The sequence below is a fragment of the Ambystoma mexicanum genome, chromosome 9 (assembly GCF_040938575.1).
Source record: "Ambystoma mexicanum isolate Mex_15411 chromosome 9, UKY_AmexF1_1, whole genome shotgun sequence".
Lineage (NCBI taxonomy): Eukaryota > Metazoa > Chordata > Amphibia > Caudata > Ambystomatidae > Ambystoma > Ambystoma mexicanum.
In genome coordinates this window covers 544,597,651-544,619,381 of record NC_090931.1, presented here as the reverse complement: position 1 = coordinate 544,619,381, position 21,731 = coordinate 544,597,651, and the positions used below count along the sequence as shown (strand labels likewise).

General features: G+C 44.0%; 1 protein-coding gene and 1 long non-coding RNA gene across 10 annotated transcripts in view; one reads left to right on the top strand and one right to left on the bottom strand.

Moving 5' to 3' along the window:
- The window catches only part of TUBD1 (tubulin delta 1), a 900,711-nt gene that overhangs the window by 852,703 nt on the left and 26,277 nt on the right, over positions 1-21,731 (bottom strand). The window lies entirely within an intron of this gene.
- LOC138489666 (uncharacterized) lies at positions 17,369-18,220 on the top strand. Its single transcript, XR_011274860.1, has 2 exons — positions 17,369-17,721; positions 17,832-18,220. It is a non-coding gene; the product is annotated as an uncharacterized lncRNA (long non-coding RNA).

The window sequence follows — 21,731 nt, the reverse complement described above, 5'->3', positions numbered from 1 at the left end:
ACCTGTTCACCTGCAACATACTGCTCGGCCTGCTGAATCCAACTGTTTGTTGGTCAAGGTAAGGCCATGTATCCTAGTCATATTTCGGTCATTTTTACATTTCAATCTATTTCTATTACAGTACCCAATAGAGCTATGGTCATTGGTCTCATTGCTATTGACTTGAGTTTCAATTGTTATGCTATCAATAGATCTATGTATTTTCATCTGTGTCAATTGTCATCAAATTGCATCCTTCGGGGGTCCAGTCTATAATGTAATCATGGTTCCTTTTCGTGCAAGACAGAACATCCAAGGGACGAGTCACATGTTCAGAGTTTAGTCACATAATTTAAAAAATTTCTGTAATTTATGCAAATACTAAGCCGCACATGATGAACTGGTATAGTTCCGGCGACCAAAACAAACCTTGCATTGCGCATGGTATGGTTCATTTACTTTTTTTATGACATTTTTATTCATCAAGGTTTTATAATAATCTTGATATTTACTTTTCAGAATTTTCAACAATGCCTGCCTGTTCGATTAGCGGTTGCCCTTCGAAGACCCATGCTAAATCTGAAGGCACTACAATGTATGTATTCCCGAAAACTGTTGATCGAATAAGAGAATGGGTCAGACATTGCGGATATCCACTGGATGAGCTGGAAAGTAGATTCCAACAAGTCTTTGAGGACAAGAGGGGTGATCGATACCGCATCTGCAGCCGGCACTTTCCCTCGAACATGTACACCACATCTTGGGTAACAAAGAAGATAAAACGGCGATCGACACAAAAATTGCTTGCAAACGCTATTCCCACTCTATTCGTCCACAATCCGCCACTGGTGAGTCAAGTGTCCGTTTTTAGCTTTAGCCCTTGCAGTAGTGTGTAGGTAGCCGGATGGATTCATTGATATTTTAGGTGTTGTTTCCAATTTGTAATACTTTCGCATTGATATGAGTGTATAGCTTTTTCAATAATGACATTTATCAATATATTATTTTTAGATTTCATAATCCACAAACGAAATCTATATATGGGCACAGGGAACTGTGCTATATTGCGCATTACTCAAGTATTCTGTCTCCTTATATGGCAATTTTAAATATTGGCATTTCATTATCAAACAATAATTTACCTTTACTTACTTCTTGACTATCCCTTGAATCAGAAGCAAGAACATTCTACTTCTGTCACGCGCTCGCAGTTATCAACCACTTCTAGCGCGTATCAGGTGATCATACTTGGCTGTTCCGCTAAAGACTTGTTTTATGCATGTCAAGTAATAGTTTGTATGTATCGTGTGATTATTTTACCAATGGTTTGGTTAGTGCTTTCCAATTGATATACACCTTAGTTGTCGTCCCCTGGTGTTTGTTTTCAGTTATAATTAGTGTTATCCATACTAATGCAAGTACGGTCTTTCAGGGAGATGCTCAAGCGTCCACCACATTGACAATAGCCTTAGATGTTCTTCAGCAGCCCGAGGTATGGATACTGACAGCTCAACTGACGTGATCATCAGGACTGGAACACTTGTCGTTTGATTGTTCTACACCAGGTTTCATTTGTGGTTAGCCGTTGATATGTACCTGTACGGTTGACCCCAAGAGTGTGTTGTGTTTTCAATATTGTAATCCTTACTAATGCAAATACTATGTTTCAGGCAGTTGTTGAATCGTCAACCCACGCAATTGATGCGGAGCCCGACATTCAAGTAATTCCGGTGGAAGCGGGACCATGCGGATACGAATCGGCGCAACAGCTTTCGGAAGTGCGCACACATTGACAACAGCCCTAGATATTCTTCAGTAGCATGAGGTATGGATACTGACAGCTCCATCGAGCGTGATCATATAACGTGATTTGCTATACTTTCTTCCCTATTAACACAAGTACTGTGTTTCAGGGAGATGATGGAGCTTCCACTACACTCACAAGATCCCATTTAGATGATGTAGATGTAAAGAAATCGGAGAAATAAGTCGATTAAATCTGATCATTTTTCAATATTCCTTGATTCTTTTAGACAATGCAACATTTGTGGTTATCTCTTTATATGTACCTGTGCCATCTACCCCAAGTGTGTGTTATGTTTACGATATTGAAAACCATACTAACGCAAGTACTGTGTTTCAGGGAGTTGCTGATGCCTCCTCTTCAATACAATCATTTGTGACAGTCCATGCAGAGCCAGAGGTATGGATACTGACAGCTCCATCGAACTAGGTCATCAGAGCTCGAATACTTGTCGTTTGATTGTTCCACACAATGTTTAAATCGTGTTTGGCTATTGAGATGTACATGTGTGTTCGTCCTCATGTGCTTTTTATGCTAAAAATATTTTGATACACAGTAATGAAAATACTATGTTTCAGGGAGTCGATGGAGCCTCATTCCGTGCTGTCTATGCGGATACAGAAAATATAGTCGTTGCAGCGCAAGAGGAAGGGGAGACATGTGGATACGTATCGGAGCAACAGCATGCAGATGTTGAAGGTCGAGTCAAAAAAGTTGCAAAGAAAAGAAACAAAAATAAGGTTAGTTACAAACAGTTCATAACTTTAGAAATGTTTTTGTGCTGGGGACTATTTTATGTTTTTTTCAAGTCAATTGTACTATGCTTTATCATCTTGTGTTTAAACTGAACATCCCTTTTCCAATCTGTCCTCTAGTTACCCGTGGGTCTACGAACTATACATACACAGACAGTGAAGCGAATGAGAGATGTTGCTTGCCAGACCATTTACACTATGGAGGCTATGGAGGAACTATTAATTCAGACGCTGCGTGTTGAGACTCGGGATGCTCATGTCCAATGTACAGAAAATGAAATTAACGTGTCCGGAGAATCCGGCAAAGTTGTATTGGACCATTGCTACAGTACGACCGCACCACCGCAACAACATGATACTGGATGTATTGAAGATAGCTCTGAAGTAGTCGCAGGTCAATTCACACAATCTACACCTGCCAAAAAATTGCCACCAAAAAAGCTGTCGACATTGTTGTGTTCTCCCATCAATGTTGAAGTAGCAGATGTTGAAATGACAGAGAATGAACCAGCAGCAGCATTCACTGACGCATCAGAAATTGATAGCAGCAATATTTCTTTCAAATGTGGTGATATGTCCTCAACGTCACAGGCCGAAACAACTTTGACGCAGGATGACAGTCTAATGAAAGAGGACAAATACATAGTACTCGACAGTTGTTTGATGGATATTATAAGTATGCTGAAATGTGGGCATTCCGATGGAGGGAAAGTATGTGGGAAGCCATCGATTCATGCGACTTGTCAAAAACAAGGCAGTAACGTCACAATACATGCCGCCTGTAGATTACATCATACGTTCTCATGGTCTGCACAACCGATGCTGGGGAAACTGCCAGCAGGCAATCTACTGTGTGCAGCTGCATCACTTTTTAGTGGCTCCAGTTTTAGAAAGTAAAAGTCTTTCTTTCAGTTTGTGGGACCCCATTTCATTTAAAAAACGCAGTACTACAAATACCAACATGATTATCTGTTTCTGGTCATTAGTGATCCTTGGAAAATTGAACAATTGTCTCTAGCAAGTACATTCGAAGGCAAACGATTCAGGCTAGCCGGCGATGGACAGTGCAACAGCCCTGGATTTTCTGCCAAGTACTGCACCCACCACTTTCAGGACATGGATAGTAAGAAAATTGTGAGTTCGGTAGTCGTGCAGGTAACACAATGTACATCCTCAGTGGCCATGGAGAAACTAGGATTTATAAAAATCAGTGGAATATCTGCAATCGAGTGGAATGCACATCGACCTTATAGCCACGGACAGACACGTTTCAATTGCCAAGACAATGAGAGAGCAGTTCCCACATATTAAACATCAATTTGACGTATGGCATCTTGCTAAATCAATCAATAAGAAAATCTCGGCTGCAAGGGAAAAAAAAAGGTTTGGAAAGTATTTCAGAGTGGTCCCAGTCTATCAGCAACCATCTTTGGTGGAGCTCCAAAACTTGTGAAGGGTCAGTGGAAATACTACTTGAAAAATGGCGGTCACTGATGCACCACTGTACCAACATGCACCGCTGGTCAGAAAACCTACATTTTCACCAATGTGAACATGGCCCTTTATCCCCAGTGGAGGAACGGAAGAAGAAGTGGTCGAATCCATCTTCACCGACACACAAAGCCATTGAGAAGATCGTTTTCGATAAAACTCTATCAAGAGATTTGAGGGGACTGACAGAATTCTGTCACACAGGAGGTTTGGAGGTGTTCCACAATATGTGCCTAAAGTACAGGCCAAAGCGCTTGCATTTCAGGATACAGGGCATGAGACATAGGACTCTACTTGCCGTCTTGGCCCATAACGAGAATCTCGGCCGTGAACAATCTAGGACTAAGGGTAATGTAAGGATGCCTCGCTACACTAAGGCCTTTTCAAAAAGAAGTAAGCAATGGGTGATCAAACCAGTCTATGAGGAAATGGAGTTTGACTTTGTCAAAAGCCTTATTGTTGCTGTATTAGAAAAGCACAGATATGGAATTTTGAACGTTTCTGTGCAGAGCACTGATCCATTGCTACCCAAGATTGCCACTGTGCCATGTCCACCCAAAGGAGAGCTGGTTGTGAAGTACAAATCCTGGTTTAAATAATTGTAATACGATTGTCTTTTTGTAAATACATTTTGTTGTACAGTGTGCATACAAAGTACGCTAACCCTAACCCCTACCTTCACCATCCTGGGTGTAATCTTTGAATTCTCTCTCTATTCACCTCATATTGCTGACCTTGTCTATATGTGTATGTATATATTTTTGTTGATGTAACTAATTTTCGCAATCTCTTATAAATGCTAGGCACTGTTAACGAGGGGAGGCTTGCGTATTGAAAATACTAAAACAAAAACAATAAATCTCACTTTCAACTCAACTCCTCGGGTACTTTATACTTTCCCTGACCTTCCCCAAAAAATTAAAAGTCTCAATAGTTATGGTTCTTTGGGGCTTCAAATATCGCAGACAACGAGGACAAAATTGGGGGCCTTAGAACGCGCCAAGCGAGCCGTTGCACATGGGAGAGAAGCCAGTTCACATTTGCACATTGAGGCGCACTACATAGATGGATTCGAAACTTCAAGTTCTCACAGATGGCTTTACTACGGGATGTTGCAAAGAAAGAATGTATGCTCATTTCTAGTGAAGGTCAGCGGCTTTGATTTTCAGCTCGCGTCCTGAAGAGGCCCACAACTCGCACTGGCAGTATAAGATTCTATTGTTTTTTGACCTTGAGAGACAGGGACCATGCCGAAAGAACTTCATTTGAAGGGGGGGGTTGGGGGAAGCAATAACGTAAGAGACGATAAGGCAGAAAATTCTTAAACTAGACTGAGTTTCATGTTAGTTCAGTATACGAAAAATCGTTGTCAAGAGCACAGTGGGATTTACGGACTGCATTACGCAGAGACACAATGGAAATTGCAAATATAATGTAAGTAACTCTTTAGACGCTTTTATACCGGAATGAAGAATTAATGAATGGATGCATGCATGAATAAATGAATGAATGAATGAATGAAGAGCTTTGGAAACGTTTGTGGGATCGTCCTTGTAGCGGGCACATGGGCATGCAGGTCCACATTCCACACGCATGTAGACAAAAAGTCGTTTCTCATTGTGTACTAACCTCGATTTATTTAGTTAGTTTTCGCATTGATTTTCGAGCCGAACATACTGCATTGCACTATCCTTGAAAGCAAATAGTTTCAGCTCGGCCGTAATAAATAAAATGAATAATATTAATAAAGATCGGCTGGCGAGACGAATTATAAATTTTATGTTTTCAAAACAGGTATATACTTCCCTTTTGCCACTGCCACCAGTTTCAGACACCGGCAGATGGCTTCTTCAACCGTCAGATGCAGCTTCTTGTCAACAACTGCACCATTCTGATGATCTTATGGGACGATCGCCAAGGGCCCATCTGCCCTTACGCGGTACTAGCGGCTAGAAGCAACATATCAACCTTTACGCTGGCCTAGTGCCTACTTGATGGAACAGCCTTGCGGTTCAACGTGCAACAAAAGTGCTTCTTTGAACGAAAACCAACACCCTGTGTACCATAAAGGAACAGCACGTGACTCACGATAAAATTTTACGGATTTGCGGATAGAGATAAAAGAAAATAAATGAGTTTCGGAGTTCATATTGCAATTGCTGAATATTCTATAAACATTTAATGTCAAATAAATGTACTTTACCAAATTTACTGTGTTGCTGTTTGATTTTAAAGTACAGTTTCATATTCCGAATTGTGGCGCGCTGTGTTGTGAGCTGATCTGTGTTGGTTTCCGGGTTCTGTGTGAAGTTGCGTAGAAGACGACTGGGCGTGTTTGCCTACGCAGCACAGTAACGTCACAGATAGAGGCGGGGAATATGAATGTTTTGATAATGTCAGGCTTAGGGGCAGGGATATGATTTAGTGCCACAAAAGCAGGTCAGCCAGGGCGATGCGGCAAGTGATAGGATTATCACCTAATGGCAGCACCCTGGTGCCTGTTTTCGCGTGCGTTTAATGGACGAAAACTCGGGTAAGGTCCATAGGAAATTTTTCTAAAATCGAGCGACTTAGGCTTAAAAACACATGGCCTACCCGTAGGGGCAATAAAAAATTTTGACCGAACCATTGCTTTCAGTTCTTTTTTCTTGGGAGTCCATTATAGCATCTATTTCTGTAATGTCAAGCGACAGCCGTGCTATCCGTACAGGCAAAGTTTTTGCGTCGTCGTCGTTGATGGAATCAGTAGGATAGTATGTTGATTGCCAATGCTGTTTGGCTATTTTGGCTCGCTCTTGCAGTGATGGTGTAAGGCACATATCTTCAGAAATTGCTTTTTTTAATTGTGGCTTTATATTGGCCCGACATCAGTGTATCTGGTATAGGCTTATCAAATATTACACTGTCCTGATGTGTATTTTCTGTAATTGGTATCTGAGTAATGGAGATGCTGGTTTTAAACTTTTTGGTTGATGCCTGTATCTGGGTTGGAGCAATATAACAATCTACATTGGGCATTTGCGGTAAAGTTTCATTTAGTAACTCGTTTGTTAATTCTACTGATCTTCTAAATGAGACGTGCCCTGTTGGGCGATATTACATTCCGTTAAAAAGACTGCTTTTTCTGATGTTCGCACAAATTGACTTCTATCTCATGTTTCTGAGTATGCATCTCCTTATTTGTATTTGTTCCAATCCCCTCTTCTCTTGATTCAATGTTTGTCAGAGCTTTCACATTTTGATCTGGTTTGTTAGTAATTCTGTTTACCAAGGCTACGGATTCTTCTAATTTTTCTTGTAGTCTGGTACGCGGTTTTGAAGATTCTATTTTAGAATGTCTATGTTGTTACTTTATCCAATATTAAGCGATTTTTCTATATATATATATGCTTAATTATGATTTTACTTAGAAGCACTTAACGCGCGATCCCGCCGACTCCAGCCACAAACAGCTCAAACAGCAATGCCCTTTACGCCAGTGGGCTTCACACCGCAAGGGTCGTGCTGTGATGCTTATATCGGTTTCTTCCTGTGGGCGTGGCACAATATGGTCACGTGACTCCGTTCACGTGACTGGTCTCAAGGGAAGCAAAAAAAAACCAAAAAAAAAAATAAAACACAAAAATAAAAATAAAACCAAACAAAAAAATGAAACGAAAATGCTCCGCTCTCTTCAACTGCTGACTCGGGGCTCGGTCAGACTTACACGAATTGGAGCAGAAGCACAACAGTTAGATGCAGAAGCAATCTACACAAGTAGTTGCAGAGAACACAACCGCACAGCTCAAACAGCAGCGCCCTTTATGCCAGCGGGCCTCTCCGTGGTCACCTTTGCTGCCACAGCCCACCAGCAGACAAGAGAGGCACACTCTACTATATTTTCCTTGCCCGGAAAATAGCACACTTGAAAATCGTAGCCTTATAACCCTAATACAGATTTTGAAAATCTGGGTAAACCCCTAGACCAATTTCCATCATTTAACATCTGTACCAACGGTCAGTGATCTGTTTTAACTATAAAACGTTGGCCCCACAGAAAGAATTTAAAATGTATGACAGCCCAAAATACAGCCAAAGCTTCTCTATCCACGACTGAATAGTTTTTTTCAGCACCCCTCAATGGCTTAAAGGCAAAACCTATAACATTTTCTTCTTTCCTGCAGTCTAACTGTGACAAAGACGCTCCCAGGCCTATTAAACTGGCTTCTACAGTCAACACTGTTTTGCGACCACTCACAGATCCCCCTAAAGTGGGTGCATTGGAAATCCCCATCTTGATTTCCTGAAACGCTTCCATACACGCATTTGACAACAAGAAATGCACTCCTTTCTTCAATAATGCGCTCAAGGGAGTCGAGATGACAACAAAATTGTTGACAAACTTGTGATAGAACTCTGTCATTCCCATGAATGACCTAAACTGATCTTTAGTTTGCAGAGCTGGGGTCTTACTAATTGCTTCCACTAGATTGTGTTTGGGTGAAATTCCTTGAGCTAAAATTCTGTGGCCCATATACTCCACTACACGCACCCCAATCTTGCAATTGGTGTGCTGCACTGTGAGTTCTGCCTCACTCAACCTTCCCAACACATTCCTCAATGCCCGGTCATGCTGTTCAACACAATTGGCAAATATGAGAATGTCATCCTGAAACACAATCACATTACTGACACCCTCCAAAACCTTCTCCATCATACAATGAAAAACAGCTGCGGTTGACGCCAACCCAAAAGGCTTTCTAAGGTTTTAAAAGGTCCCTTCGGACGTGATGAATGCCGTAACATCTTGACACTCTTGTGATAGAGGTACTTGGTGGTAGGCAGCAGACAAATCCATCGCTATAAACCAATTTGCTACTGCCAACACTTTGGATATTACTGGCAAGGGGTGCCTCTCTACTAAAATATTCTTATTAAGTTCTCGCAAGTCAACGCATAAGCAAATCTTCCCATTGCTCTTTGCTACAAGCACTACCAGTGATAACCACTGCGTGCCATGCACCCGCTCTATCACTCCTTTCTGCAAGAGTCCATCAAGTTTCATATGTACCTGTTCTTTCATGTGGCGGTGAACTGGTCCAGCTTTGTGCACTATTGGTTGCACTCTTGCTTTCACCTTGATACAGTGTTCAAAATCCCTTAGCTTTCCCAATTTTTCTGTGACCACCATTGGAAATTCTGAGGCCCAATTGTCTACCACTTCGGCTATCATCCCTGGAATGGGTGAATTCGCCTGCAAGCTAACCCCTAGTTTCTTTTGCTCCTCCCATCCCAGCAACAAGGATCCCTTTTTTGGTACCCAGATGTTCGCCGTGCATTCCCTTCCTTTATAGCCAATGCCTCCTTGAACTTCCCTAGTAGTTCGATCTCGGTCTCGTCAAAACCACAGGGTTGTACTTCAGGTGGTGCTAACTTCTGTACTCCTCTTGACAGTGTCCCTGTGAATGTCTCCTTTGAAATGATGGTCCATGACGAAGTGCTATCTACCTTCATTGACAAACTGGATCAATCAATGTGAAAGGTGTCCACTGGACCTTCCATCCCACCAGACACTGCTGATATCTCAAATATGTGCCAGGGTTTTCCTTCCCCGCCTTCAGGGGTTGCCCTTATTTCTTGTTCCTGTTGACTTTGCCTGTGCTTCACAGTGTAAATAGGGTTCTCTTTGCACATACGTGCAAAGTGGCCCTTATGTCTGCACTGATGCACTCAGCAATTGTTTGCCGGACAAAACACACTCTTTGATGCATGTCGTGCATTTCCACATCTGAAGCACTTGTACCTGGGCCGCTATCTCATTGTGCCACGTACTCCTTGGCTGTACTTTTCTACCTTTATTTCTTTCATGTACTGCGTCATTTATTCAATGCCTCTGGTGAGCTCTACAGCTTGTTCTAGGGTCATGTCTTTTGCCAGTAACTTTTCTTGCACCGTGGGGTTGTTGGTGCACCTCACCAGCTGATCCTGGATTAGGGAATTTGTTAAAGTGCCAAATTCACATGTGCGGCTCAGTGTCCTAAGTACAGCCACATACCCTTCCACCGGTTTCCGAAGGGTCTTGTGTCCTTTGAAAAAATTTAGGTCTTTCGAATGTTACATACCTTTTTGGCTCAAAATGTTCCACGATTTTTTTGATAGCCAAGGTAAACTCATTAAAAGTTCCCTGCTCCTTCTCCCTGCGGTTCTGGAAGTCCATCAAAGAGACTGCGGCCCTCCGGGCCCAATTATGGAGTAAAAGTGTTTATTTCCTTGAGGCATCGAATATGTCTCCACTCACAGCCACAAAACATCTTCTTCCACCTTTCCCACCTTTTTGGAGGTGTTCCTGGTTCAGCTAGTAACAGGGGTGGTATGGTTGCGTGGCCATGTTTGCTCAATTAGGCTTGCCTTTATGTCCTGATCACTATTCCTGTGAGTTTAGTGAGTTTGCTGTGCACTCTTCCTTGTTAAATCTTTGCATTTGTAATACAAATATATTAAACTCCTTTCTTTTTGTAAGACGCCGCTTTACTCAGCTGTTGCCTTTTTTCCTGCACTCCCTGCAGAGTATCTTCGTTGCCATGGCAACATTTGTCCAGCTGGCCTGTGAAGGGAGGGGGCACTCGAGTGCGTAAATCGTGACATTGTCCTGGCAACGCTCACTCTGGCGTTGTTGATTTAAGGGGGCGTTGCGAGCGCAACTTCTTGCACCAGTGTTGTTTTTTATTTTTTTTTGTTTTGGAGCTGGTACTAACCTGTTAGCATGCCATAGTTGCCTTCCTCTGTGGAGCTGCGGCACTCCTCTCCCACCGCCCCCTCTCACCTGGGGTTTTGGCAGTCAGGAGCTTGGTCCTCCGAAGCCGTCCCTCCGATCCTCACCCAGGATCCACCACATTGCCTCTGCGCTCCACCTGCCTGCCGACCCTCGTGGCCAATGTTGGGGTGAACAAAAGAACGGTCAGCAGTGATTGTGGAGGTAAGCGATTTATTAGGAAGGAGATTGCAGAGAGCAGCAAGCATCTCTGCCGGCCTCTTCTCTCAACGCTACTGTGCTCCAGATTCTGGAACACTTACAAAACACAACACACTACATCCTCTCACCCCTTCTGTTCAGCATTTACATGACCCCTCTGCTGGAACTCATCAGCAACATGGGCGTTGCATGCTTCAATGACGTAGATGACACAAATTGTCTGCAAACTCACAAATGACCCAACCACAGACCTCTTACATACAATTAGACCTGACGTGTCACATTATACAGGTAATAGTATTATCCAGAACAATTCTTTATTTAATGTTTTTTTTCATTTATTAAAAAACACACATAATTGAGCTTAAGTCTCACACACAATATAGTTGAAGTTTAAAGTGTTTATTGGGGCCTTAAACACAGTACCCTCCTCCATCTATTTCTTTTAAAACAACATATATATCACATAACACATATTATAAGCAACACAACCACAATGCAGTGTGATGTAACCCAGTACAACAACTTCAAATATATTGTGTATGAGACTTAAGCTCAATTATGTGTTTTGTATTAAAAAAACAAATTGAATAAGGAATTGTTCTGTATAATACTACTGCCTGCATAGTGAGACATATCAGGTCTAAATTGTATGTAAAACGTCAAATAGGGAGGCATCACCCTTTCTGATCTGACCCTGCAGTCTCCCCCCGTTTTGAGCCAACAACGGACCTCAACACCTGGACTCCTGGATAATCTTTATGGGTGGGCCTTGTATGGTGCTTTACCCCACTTCTTGTAAGCGTGCTGTGTAGTTAAGGACGTCCCTTCCCAGAAGCCACCTTGACCTCTTATGATACTGTAGCCAAAGTGACCTAGGGGACAGTCAGTCCCTGGGGAAAAGCCAGTAGACACAAACCTCTGGACACCGCAGAATGGGAGGCATCCCGATGGCTGGATCATTGGATGGAGACTCCTTACATGGCAGCCCGAAAGTTGAGAGTGTGGAAGACGACAAGCAGTGCCAAGGACTGGAGACAGGAGGAAACAGAGCCCGACCACAGAACGGAACGGGAGGAACGAAGGGTAGGCGGCACGAGAAGTGAATATCACATTGGATGTGAAGGATTCAAGGCCAACAGCAGAATAACAACCCATAGCATTGCATAGCATCCAGACGCTACCAGGGACTCCTTAAAAGGTCAACCAACTACAATGGAGCAACAGTATTTGACGCTGTACGGGCCCACTGACATGACATCAGACTTGGCTCGGTGTCGCGCCACCATCTTGGGATGGGGGAACGCTGTGGCGCCATCTTGGAATGGGTACGTATAGGCAGCAAACCGTGACAATGACCGCTAGCAGACAAACGCAACTCATCAAAACAGACCTTATGATCAGGGGGACTAAACCTTTGAAGTCTGCACCAATTATGTGGCCGAACTTAACAGGAGACAGAGCTATAGTGTAGATGCCACACATATAAAGAGCTCCCATTGGGAGAGCCACAAAAGGACCAGTCGTGGTTAAAATGATAAACATCAGATTTAATAGAATTATGACCTAAAAAGTGATTAAATAGTGTGGTCCACAGTACATACAATTCATAAACATTTAAACATATATCAAACAGTCGTTACGTGATAAGCTAGAATTAGCTAATTGACAGTATCAAAAACAGGGATACACTCAACATCAAGAGGTACGCTTTACAGAAAGTGCAACGTACTCTACAGTAATTAGAATCAGTATGTCAAAAAACTTAATAACTCTGGTGCCAGTACAGAGTATTAGCTCGACATGTTTCAGTTCCTACAGTTATTATGGAACATTCATCAGGAGATATATAGGTGACCACGTAACCAAGACAACATTTAAAAACGAAATGATGACATTTGAAGTATTCGTAGCATCTGCAAAGTAAAGAACAAAAAAAGCGCAAAACATGAGCTTCAAATTAGCCATTATTGTTGCATGTTCAAAATACATGAACCAAGGCATCTAAATAGAGGGAAATAAATACCTCCACTGATGCCTGTGGGTGCTCTCTACTCGAAAGGTAGTAGGCGGTGTAGAACTGAGGGTCGTCTCTACCTAGGATATAGAAAAAACATCCAAATGAGCGCCGAGTAGTAGCTCACTAAAAAAGCAGGATATGTGCTTAGGCTTAGCAAATAGCGAAACTAGTATCGCATAAAAAACATATGAAAAGGTGTCCGGGTGAGAGAAACCCAGTGCTGAGAGACAAAACGAATTATCCACAGTGTGCCCCATATAATTCCAGAAGTTGAGAAGAAGTCGGTGACTAGAACCTAAAGAGGTAGTTCAAGGTATAGTCTCTAATCTCGTGTGTTTATAGGAGACAGAAGGCGGCTAGTAACACTCAAAAGTAAACAACTACCCCACAGGCAATACCTTCAAGTTGGCAGTAAGAGTGTCAGTCGTGACCAAATCCGACAGCCCCAGGATATAATCCTGCCGCCAGCGCTAGTGCTGTGTGGATAGTACGGAGAGTGCCGTCTGTTATGCGGGCAGTAGTGCAGCAGGACTGGGCGACCGATGTGCGAGAGGTAGTCAGGGAAATACAGTAGTCCTACAACTATGTTGGAAGAGAAAAGAGATGTAGAGCAATGTGGTTAGTCATGGCAGCCATCATGGAATGGCTCAGACCGGACAAGGAATTAGTACACTAGGTAGCACACAGTCTACAAAAAAACGATGGTAAGGGATCAAGTGAGTGTAAACGATTATATGTTGTACCATTCAATAGATTTGTTAAGACCCCTGATGTCACTCTGCAGAGTATATATCATCTTTTGTTCCATATAAAGCAATTTTTTCTCCCGGGTGGCATAGTTAGATCCTTTAAGTGATAACAATATTGTCCATTTGAAATCCTCGTGATGATGCTTCAGAAGATTGAAATGTTTCACCATAGGGGCATTTTCAGTTCTGTTCTTGAGACAGCTCCGGTGTTCCATGATACGAGTTTTGGCTTTGCGGGTTGTTTTCCCTACATAATGCAGTCCACATTTACAAGTGATCAGGTACACCACAAATTCGGTGTTACAATTAGTCAGGTTTTTCTGTGTCCAGAGCTTTGACAGGCCAACATCTACATTTTTAGTTATAGAGGTCAATTTACAGACCCCGCACGAGCCACAAGGATAGTGACCGGTAGGTTCAGGTAGACCCCATAGGGTGGTTAATCTGGGTTCCTGGATAGGGATAGGTTTAAGTTTGCTGTTACTAACCCTGTTACCTATCGTCGTGCTCCTTTTATAAGCAAAGATCGGCACACTCATAGAGGGGGAGGTCGTTTGAAAGATTTTCCAATTCTTCTTAATGATGTTGGTGATCTCAAAGCTCCGGTTAGAAAAGGTATTCACACACACAATACGATCATCTTTAGGTTTAACAGGTTTTGGTTCCAATAGTGCTTCTCGGTTGTTATTAAAAGCCCTTTTGGCTGATTTTTTCACCAGTTTATTAGGGTACCCTCTCTGTCTCAGTTTTTTCACGAGAGTGTTCGCCTCCGCCTCGTATATTTCTTTCGTAGAACTATTCCTTTTAAGGCGTAAAAACTGGCCAAAGGGAAGATTATCACGAAGATGTTTAATGTGATGGCTGGAATAATCAAGAAGAAAATTTTTATCGTTGGGTTTAGGATAAGGCTTAATTTTCAAGACTCCATTGGTTGCAAAAATGGTTAGGTCGAGAAAATTAATAAACTCGTTACTAGACATCATAGTAAACTGAAGGTGAGGATTAAGATTGTTAAGCCAGTTGAAAAAATTGTTAGCTTCAGTCAAGGTGCCTCTCATATGACCAAGATGTCGTCAATGTAGCGACTCCACTTCACAATGTTATTACTATAGGGATTGAGGTTGCTGTAGACGTTGCTTTTCTCAAAGGTCTCTACGTACAAGTTAGCAACACTCGGAGCCATAGTGGCGCCCATCGCGGTCCCTTCAACTTGTTGGAAAATCTTACCATTGAACTCAAAGTAGTTACGTTTTAATGCTAGTTCAACGCACCAAAGGATAAACGAAGTAGGGACCGGATCATTATCAATGCGGCCCAGAAGTATTTCTTCAATCGCATCAAGGGATGCTTGTTGGGGGATATTGGTGTAGAGGGATACGATGTCAAAACCTAGTAGCAACTGGGTATTTGTATCGAAAGCCAAGTTTTCATGACTGTTAATAACATCTCGAGAGTCTTTTACATAGGATAGCATGTTTTGCACAAATCCCTTCAAATAGTGCTCCGCAAAAGTAGAGTGCCATGACTCGTTGCAGATAAAGTTTCTAAAGCTAAAGACCGAGAGTGGATCTCGAAACAAGAGGCGGATTTCCTCATCAATAAAAAACCAAGCATCCCCACTTTCTACACTCTACCCAAAGTGCATAAAACCTTGGTGAACCCTCCAGGTCGACCCATTGTGGCAGGGATTAATTCTGTACTTGAACCCCTCTCTACTTTTGCGGACCACTATTTGAAGGGATTTGTGCAAAACATGCTATCCTATGTAAAAGACTCTCGAGATGTTATTAACAGTCATGAAAACTTGGCTTTCGATACAAATACCCAGTTGCTACTAGGTTTTGACATCGTATCCCTCTACACCAATATCCCCCAACAAGCATCCCTTGATGCGATTGAAGAAATACTTCTGGGCCGCATTGATAATGATCCGGTCCCTACTTCGTTTATCCTTTGGTGCGTTGAACTAGCATTAAAACTTAACTACTTTGAGTTCAATGGTAAGATTTTCCAACAAGTTGAAGGGACCGCGATGGGCACCACTATGGCTCCGAGTGTTGCTAACTTGTACGTAGAGACCTTTGAGAAAAGCAACGTCTACAGCAACCTCAATCCCTATAGTAATAACATCGTGAAGTGGAGTCGCTACATTGACGACATCTTGGTCATATGGAGAGGCACCTTGACTGAAGCTAACAATTTTTTCAACTGGCTTAACAATCTTAATCCTCACCTTCAGTTTACTATGATGTCTAGTAACGAGTTTATTAATTTTCTCGACCTAACCATTTTTGCAACCAATGGAGTCTTGAAAATTAAGCCTCATCATAAACCCACCGATAAAAATTCTCTTCTTGATTATTCCAGCCATCACATTAAACATCTTCGTGATAATCTTCCCTTTGGCCAGTTTTTACGCCTTAAAAGGAATAGTTCTACGAAAGAAATATACGAGGCGGAGGCGAACACTCTCGTGAAAAAACTGAGACAGAGAGGGTACCCTAATAAACTGGTGAAAAAATCAGCCAAAAGGGCTTTTAATAACAACCGAGAAGCACTATTGGAACCAAAACCTGTTAAACCTAAAGATGATCGTATTGTGTGTGTGAATACCTTTTCTAACCAGAGCTTTGAGATCACCAACATCATTAAGAAGAATTGGAAAATCTTTCAAACGACCTCCCCCTATATGAGTGTGCCGATCTTTGCTTATAAAAGGAGCACGACGATAGGTAACAGGGTTAGTAACAGCAAACTTAAACCTATCCCTATCCAGGAACCCAGATTAACCACCCTATGGGGTCTACCTGAACCTACCGGTCACTATCCTTGTGGCTCGTGCGGGGTCTGTAAATTGACCTCTATAACTAAAAATGTAGATGTTGGCCTGTCAAAGCTCTGGACACAGAAAAACCTGACTAATTGTAACACCGAATTTGTGGTGTACCTGATCACTTGTAAATGTGGACTGCACTATGTAGGGAAAACAACCCGCAAAGCCAAAACTCGTATCATGGAACACCGGAGCTGTCTCAAGAACAGAACTGAAAATGCCCCTATGGTGAAACATTTCAATCTTCTGAAGCATCATCACGAGGATTTCAAATGGACAACATTGTTATCACTTAAAGGATCTAACTATGCCACCCGGGAGAAAAAATTGCTTTATATGGAACAAAAGAGGATATATACTCTGCAGAGTGACATCAGGGGTCTTAACGAATCTATTGAATGGTACAACATATAATCGTTTACACTCACTTGATCCCTTACCATCGTTTTTTTGTAGACTGTGTGCTACCTAGTGTACTAATTCCTTGTCCGGTCTGAGCCATTCCATGATGGCTGCCATGACTAACCACATTGCTCTACATCTCTTTTCTCTTCCAACATAGTTGTAGGACTACTGTATTTCCCTGACTACCTCTCGCACATCGGTCGCCCAGTCCTGCTGCACTACTGCCCGCATAATAGACGGCACTCTCCGTACTATCCACACAGCACTAGTGCTGGCGGCAGGATTATATCCTGGGGCTGTCGGATTTGGTCACGACTGACACTCTTACTGCCAACTTGAAGGTATTGCCTGTGGGGTAGTTGTTTACTTTTGAGTGTTACTAGCCGCCTTCTGTCTCCTATAAACACACGAGATTAGAGACTATACCTTGAACTACCTCTTTAGGTTCTAGTCACCGACTTCTTCTCAACTTCTGGAATTATATGGGGCACACTGTGGATAATTCGTTTTGTCTCTCAGCACTGGGTTTCTCTCACCCGGACACCTTTTCATATGTTTTTTATGCGATACTAGTTTCGCTATTTGCTAAGCCTAAGCACATATCCTGCTTTTTTAGTGAGCTACTACTCAGCGCTCATTTGGATGTTTTTTCTATATCCTAGGTAGAGACGACCCTCAGTTCTACACCGCCTACTACCTTTCGAGTAGAGAGCACCCACAGGCATCAGTGGAGGTATTTATTTCCCTCTATTTAGATGCCTTGGTTCATGTATTTTGAACATGCAACAATAATGGCTAATTTGAAGCTCATGTTTTGCGCTTTTTTTGTTCTTTACTTTGCAGATGCTACGAATACTTCAAATGTCATCATTTCGTTTTTAAATGTTGTCTTGGTTACGTGGTCACCTGTATATCTCCTGATGAATGTTCCATAATAACTGTAGGAACTGAAACATGTCGAGCTAATACTCTGTACTGGCACCAGAGTTATTAAGTTTTTTGACATACTGATTCTAATTACTGTAGAGTACGTTGCACTTTCTGTAAAGCGTACCTCTTGATGTTGAGTGTATCCCTGTTTTTGATACACTGTCAATTAGCTAATTCTAGCTTATCACGTAACGACTGTTTGATATATGTTTAAATGTTTATGAATTGTATGTACTGTGGACCACACTATTTAATCACTTTTTAGGTCATAATTCTATTAAATCTGATGTTTATCATTTTAACCACGACTGGTCCTTTTGTGGCTCTCCCAATGGGAGCTCTTTATATGTGTGGCATCTACACTATAGCTCTGTCTCCTCTTTAAACACAGATCTTTGTCCTCCCGGACTTAGACAGAGTATACGTTGCTAACCTATCTTAGTTAAACGTATACCGGGTTTCCTCCCCATTTAAGTCGAACTTAACAGGACCTTGACCACTTCCTTTGCTTAACGTGAGAAATTTAGGAGTCAGAATGGTCAGTGACCTCACACTAGAGCCACATATCAAAAATGTCAATTTTCTCCAACTCTGCACCTTAAATATGCATCATGCTTTACCTGACCTTCACACACAAAACCTTGGCAGTTATTGTTCAACGTGATGGACATGCACACATTTGGTCCATTTTAGATTGCTGAAGAGAACTGGAATGTATGGGTAACAAACAGTGAATGCATATAGCACGCCCGGCCAGTGTGACTGGGGCTTTCTTTTTTTATTTTATTTGGTTTTATATAGCGCCTTACACCAAAGTGCTGAACATAAGAACAAGCACAGTACAAATAATGAATTAACATTTAAAATACAGAATATATCTGTGGTTACAGTAATCCTCATTAACCAGACGAGAGAAGGTAGGATTGTAGAGAGACCCAAAATAATTAATAAACAGGGATAGAACGGAGAGAAAGTGGGAGAGTGTTCCAGTTTAAAGATACTAATAGAGAAAAGACCGAAAATGAGATTGAGCACAGTGGGGACGAAGCAGAACGAAGTGAGTGAGAGGGAAGGTAAAATGCAACAAGAGGAAAGATAGCGGGGAGCAAGACCATGGAGGGCTTTAAAAACTAAACATAAAGGAGCCGCTAGGGGGCGTGGCACAAGATGGCCGCAGGTTAACAGAGCTCCGACAAGCATGAGGACGAAAACTGCAAGAGGTGCTTGAAATATTGATTTGAAATGGTAGCAAATGACGGTGAAATTAAAACCTAACGTCCAGGATCCAGAGGACACAAAGATCAACGAAATCTGGCTGCCAAATCTAACACCGGGGGGCAGCCCCAACTCACAATACGGCCCAAAGCCCGCCAATTCCTCCATGCTCCCAAACAGCGGGCCCACCAGCGCCGGACTGCCAGCGGGGGCACATCAGGGGGTGTGCGCCTAGAAAAGCTGAAGCGGGCTGCCCGCCACATCTCCCAAGCGGGACGGTGCATGCTCGACACCGCGACTCACCCTCCCCAAGTGGAGCGCTCAACCCGAGCAGGCTCACAAACTCCCACCGAGGTGAGCGGAAGAAGCGGGGACGGTGTCCGGCTGGGCTGGGTAAAGGCCGGAGTCTCCCAACACCCGGCAGCCCGCGCTGGGGCGCTGTGGCCTCCCCACTATAGACCTCTGCCAAAGTCAGACCGCAGGCCTGCACGGACGACCCCCGACAGCTCTCAACCGGAGACAACGACCAAGATCCAAGTAAGAGGGGAGCAGCGGCGGTGGGGGGCCGCCTCAGATCCCTCAAGCAGGCATGCGCACCCCCCCGCCATTTAAGCATGCACAGGACACAAAGGAGCCAAAATCCAGGGGCCACAAGCCCCGCCACTCTCTGGAATCCTAGCAAACACCCAGCGAGGACCCAGGCAGGACGCCGGCCACCTCCCAGCTACAAGGGGCCATTCAGAATGTAAAAGCCAGCTCTTAAGCCACGCGCCAGGCCTCCCCAACCCCCGCAGCGCACCATCTTGAGGCCTGCTACCCCTTACCACCGAGCTACATCCCAACCGGGGCCAGAGCGGAGAAATCACGGCCTCTGTGTGTGGGTGATGCCGAGTCCCCAGCCCTGTGGCCACAGTGTTCAAGACCCGAGGCGGGGGAGGCGGGAAGCCGTGATTGTAGGGGACTCAGAGCTAGGTTGGTGGCCTCACCCCCAATCGGCGGTGCGGCTGGCCTAGTCCCCCCACACTCCCACCCAGCTGGTTGAGACGAGGGGTGCAGACCGGGGGCCGACCCTCATCTATGAGACCGCAGTGCCAGCCGGGGCCATAATGGGATGACGTGGCGCTTAAGGAGGCCAAAGCCACGCGATCCGCACAACAGCAGCAGAGGGGCACCCACCAAACAAGCACCTGCTCCCCCCTGACAGGCCCCCACCGGCCAAACCAGAAGAAGCCCCTGTCTAATCTAAAAAAAAAAGGGGGGGCGTATCTCCTGCTCACAGGCCACCCTGCACAACTCGGGGGTCAGAACCCAGACCGGAGCCTAGTGCGCACAAACCTATCAGCCCTACACTCGCGGCCCCCAACCCACAGCGAACCGGCCCTCAAACTCTGTGGGGCTCCTTGCCCCCTTCTTTCCACGCCACGATACGAAGACAGACACAGCAAACCGGAACCGCCTCTGAAGGACACAGACCGCAGGGTCAAGAGAATATTAAGATAGTGAGTGCACCTCCAGGTGGGCCCCTTCTCCCCCCACCCCCCCAAGCATCCACACGCACTGACAAAGGCAGCCCAATCAACTGCAGTTCAACGTACCCAAACGCCAGCAAACTTGCTAGCAAATCCTAAAGGGCAGCACCCCAAAGCAGAGCCCAGGTCGCCGGGACTTACTAACTCAGCCCACAGCAAGAGGAGGACCAGGGGAAACAAGCTGTGCAGGGATGCAAAAGGGGACCCAAACCACAGCACCAACCGAGCACTCAGCAGCAGCTACATCTGGCCCAACCAGGAGATCCTGCCGTAACAAAGCGGAGATGAATGGCCAGTCATAATTACAGACTATCCTGGCGGAGATGCTCACCATCGGACAAAGGAGCCAAGAAACCAACAGCACATTATTAGACATTAAGCGGGACCTGCAGGAAGTACAAACCCGCCCATCAGCGCAGGCGAGCGTATCACCGATAATGAGCAACGAATCAGCGTGCTAGAGGACAATTACACAACAGCATCAACAGACTTGGACGGGGACATAAAGGAGGTCCAGAGACTGGGCGAGAAAAATCGATTACCAAGAAAATTGCTCTTGCCGGAACAATCTCAGAGTGGTGGGCCCGCCTGAGAACAGAGAAGGGACGGACTTCGAGGCCTACATCCACGGCTTCTTCTGCGATAGCCTCAAAATAAAGAACCCCCAGGACCTCATAATCGAAAGGATTCATAGGGCACCCATACCCAAACCATAGCCAGATCAGCGACCCCAGAGCGTGACCATGCATCTTCTCAACTTCCAACATAAGATGCTGATTCTTAAAGCAAATAGGGAGGCGGGCCCAGTCAAGGTAGGGTCAGCCGATATCCGCATCTATAACGACTAGAAGTCTCCAGACGCCGCAAAGAATTTAACCCGACCTTTGAAGCCCTGTAAGACTCAGAACTCTGCCACCATCTAAAGTTCCGAGCAACCTGGTGCGTACAGATCAACAAGCAGTGGCACAGCTTTAACGACCCGTAAGATGCCCGATGACTGCTTCAGCAGCATGAAATAGTCATAGCAGACTTCGAGAGACCAATGCCAGAGCCCGGTGCCCGGATGTTC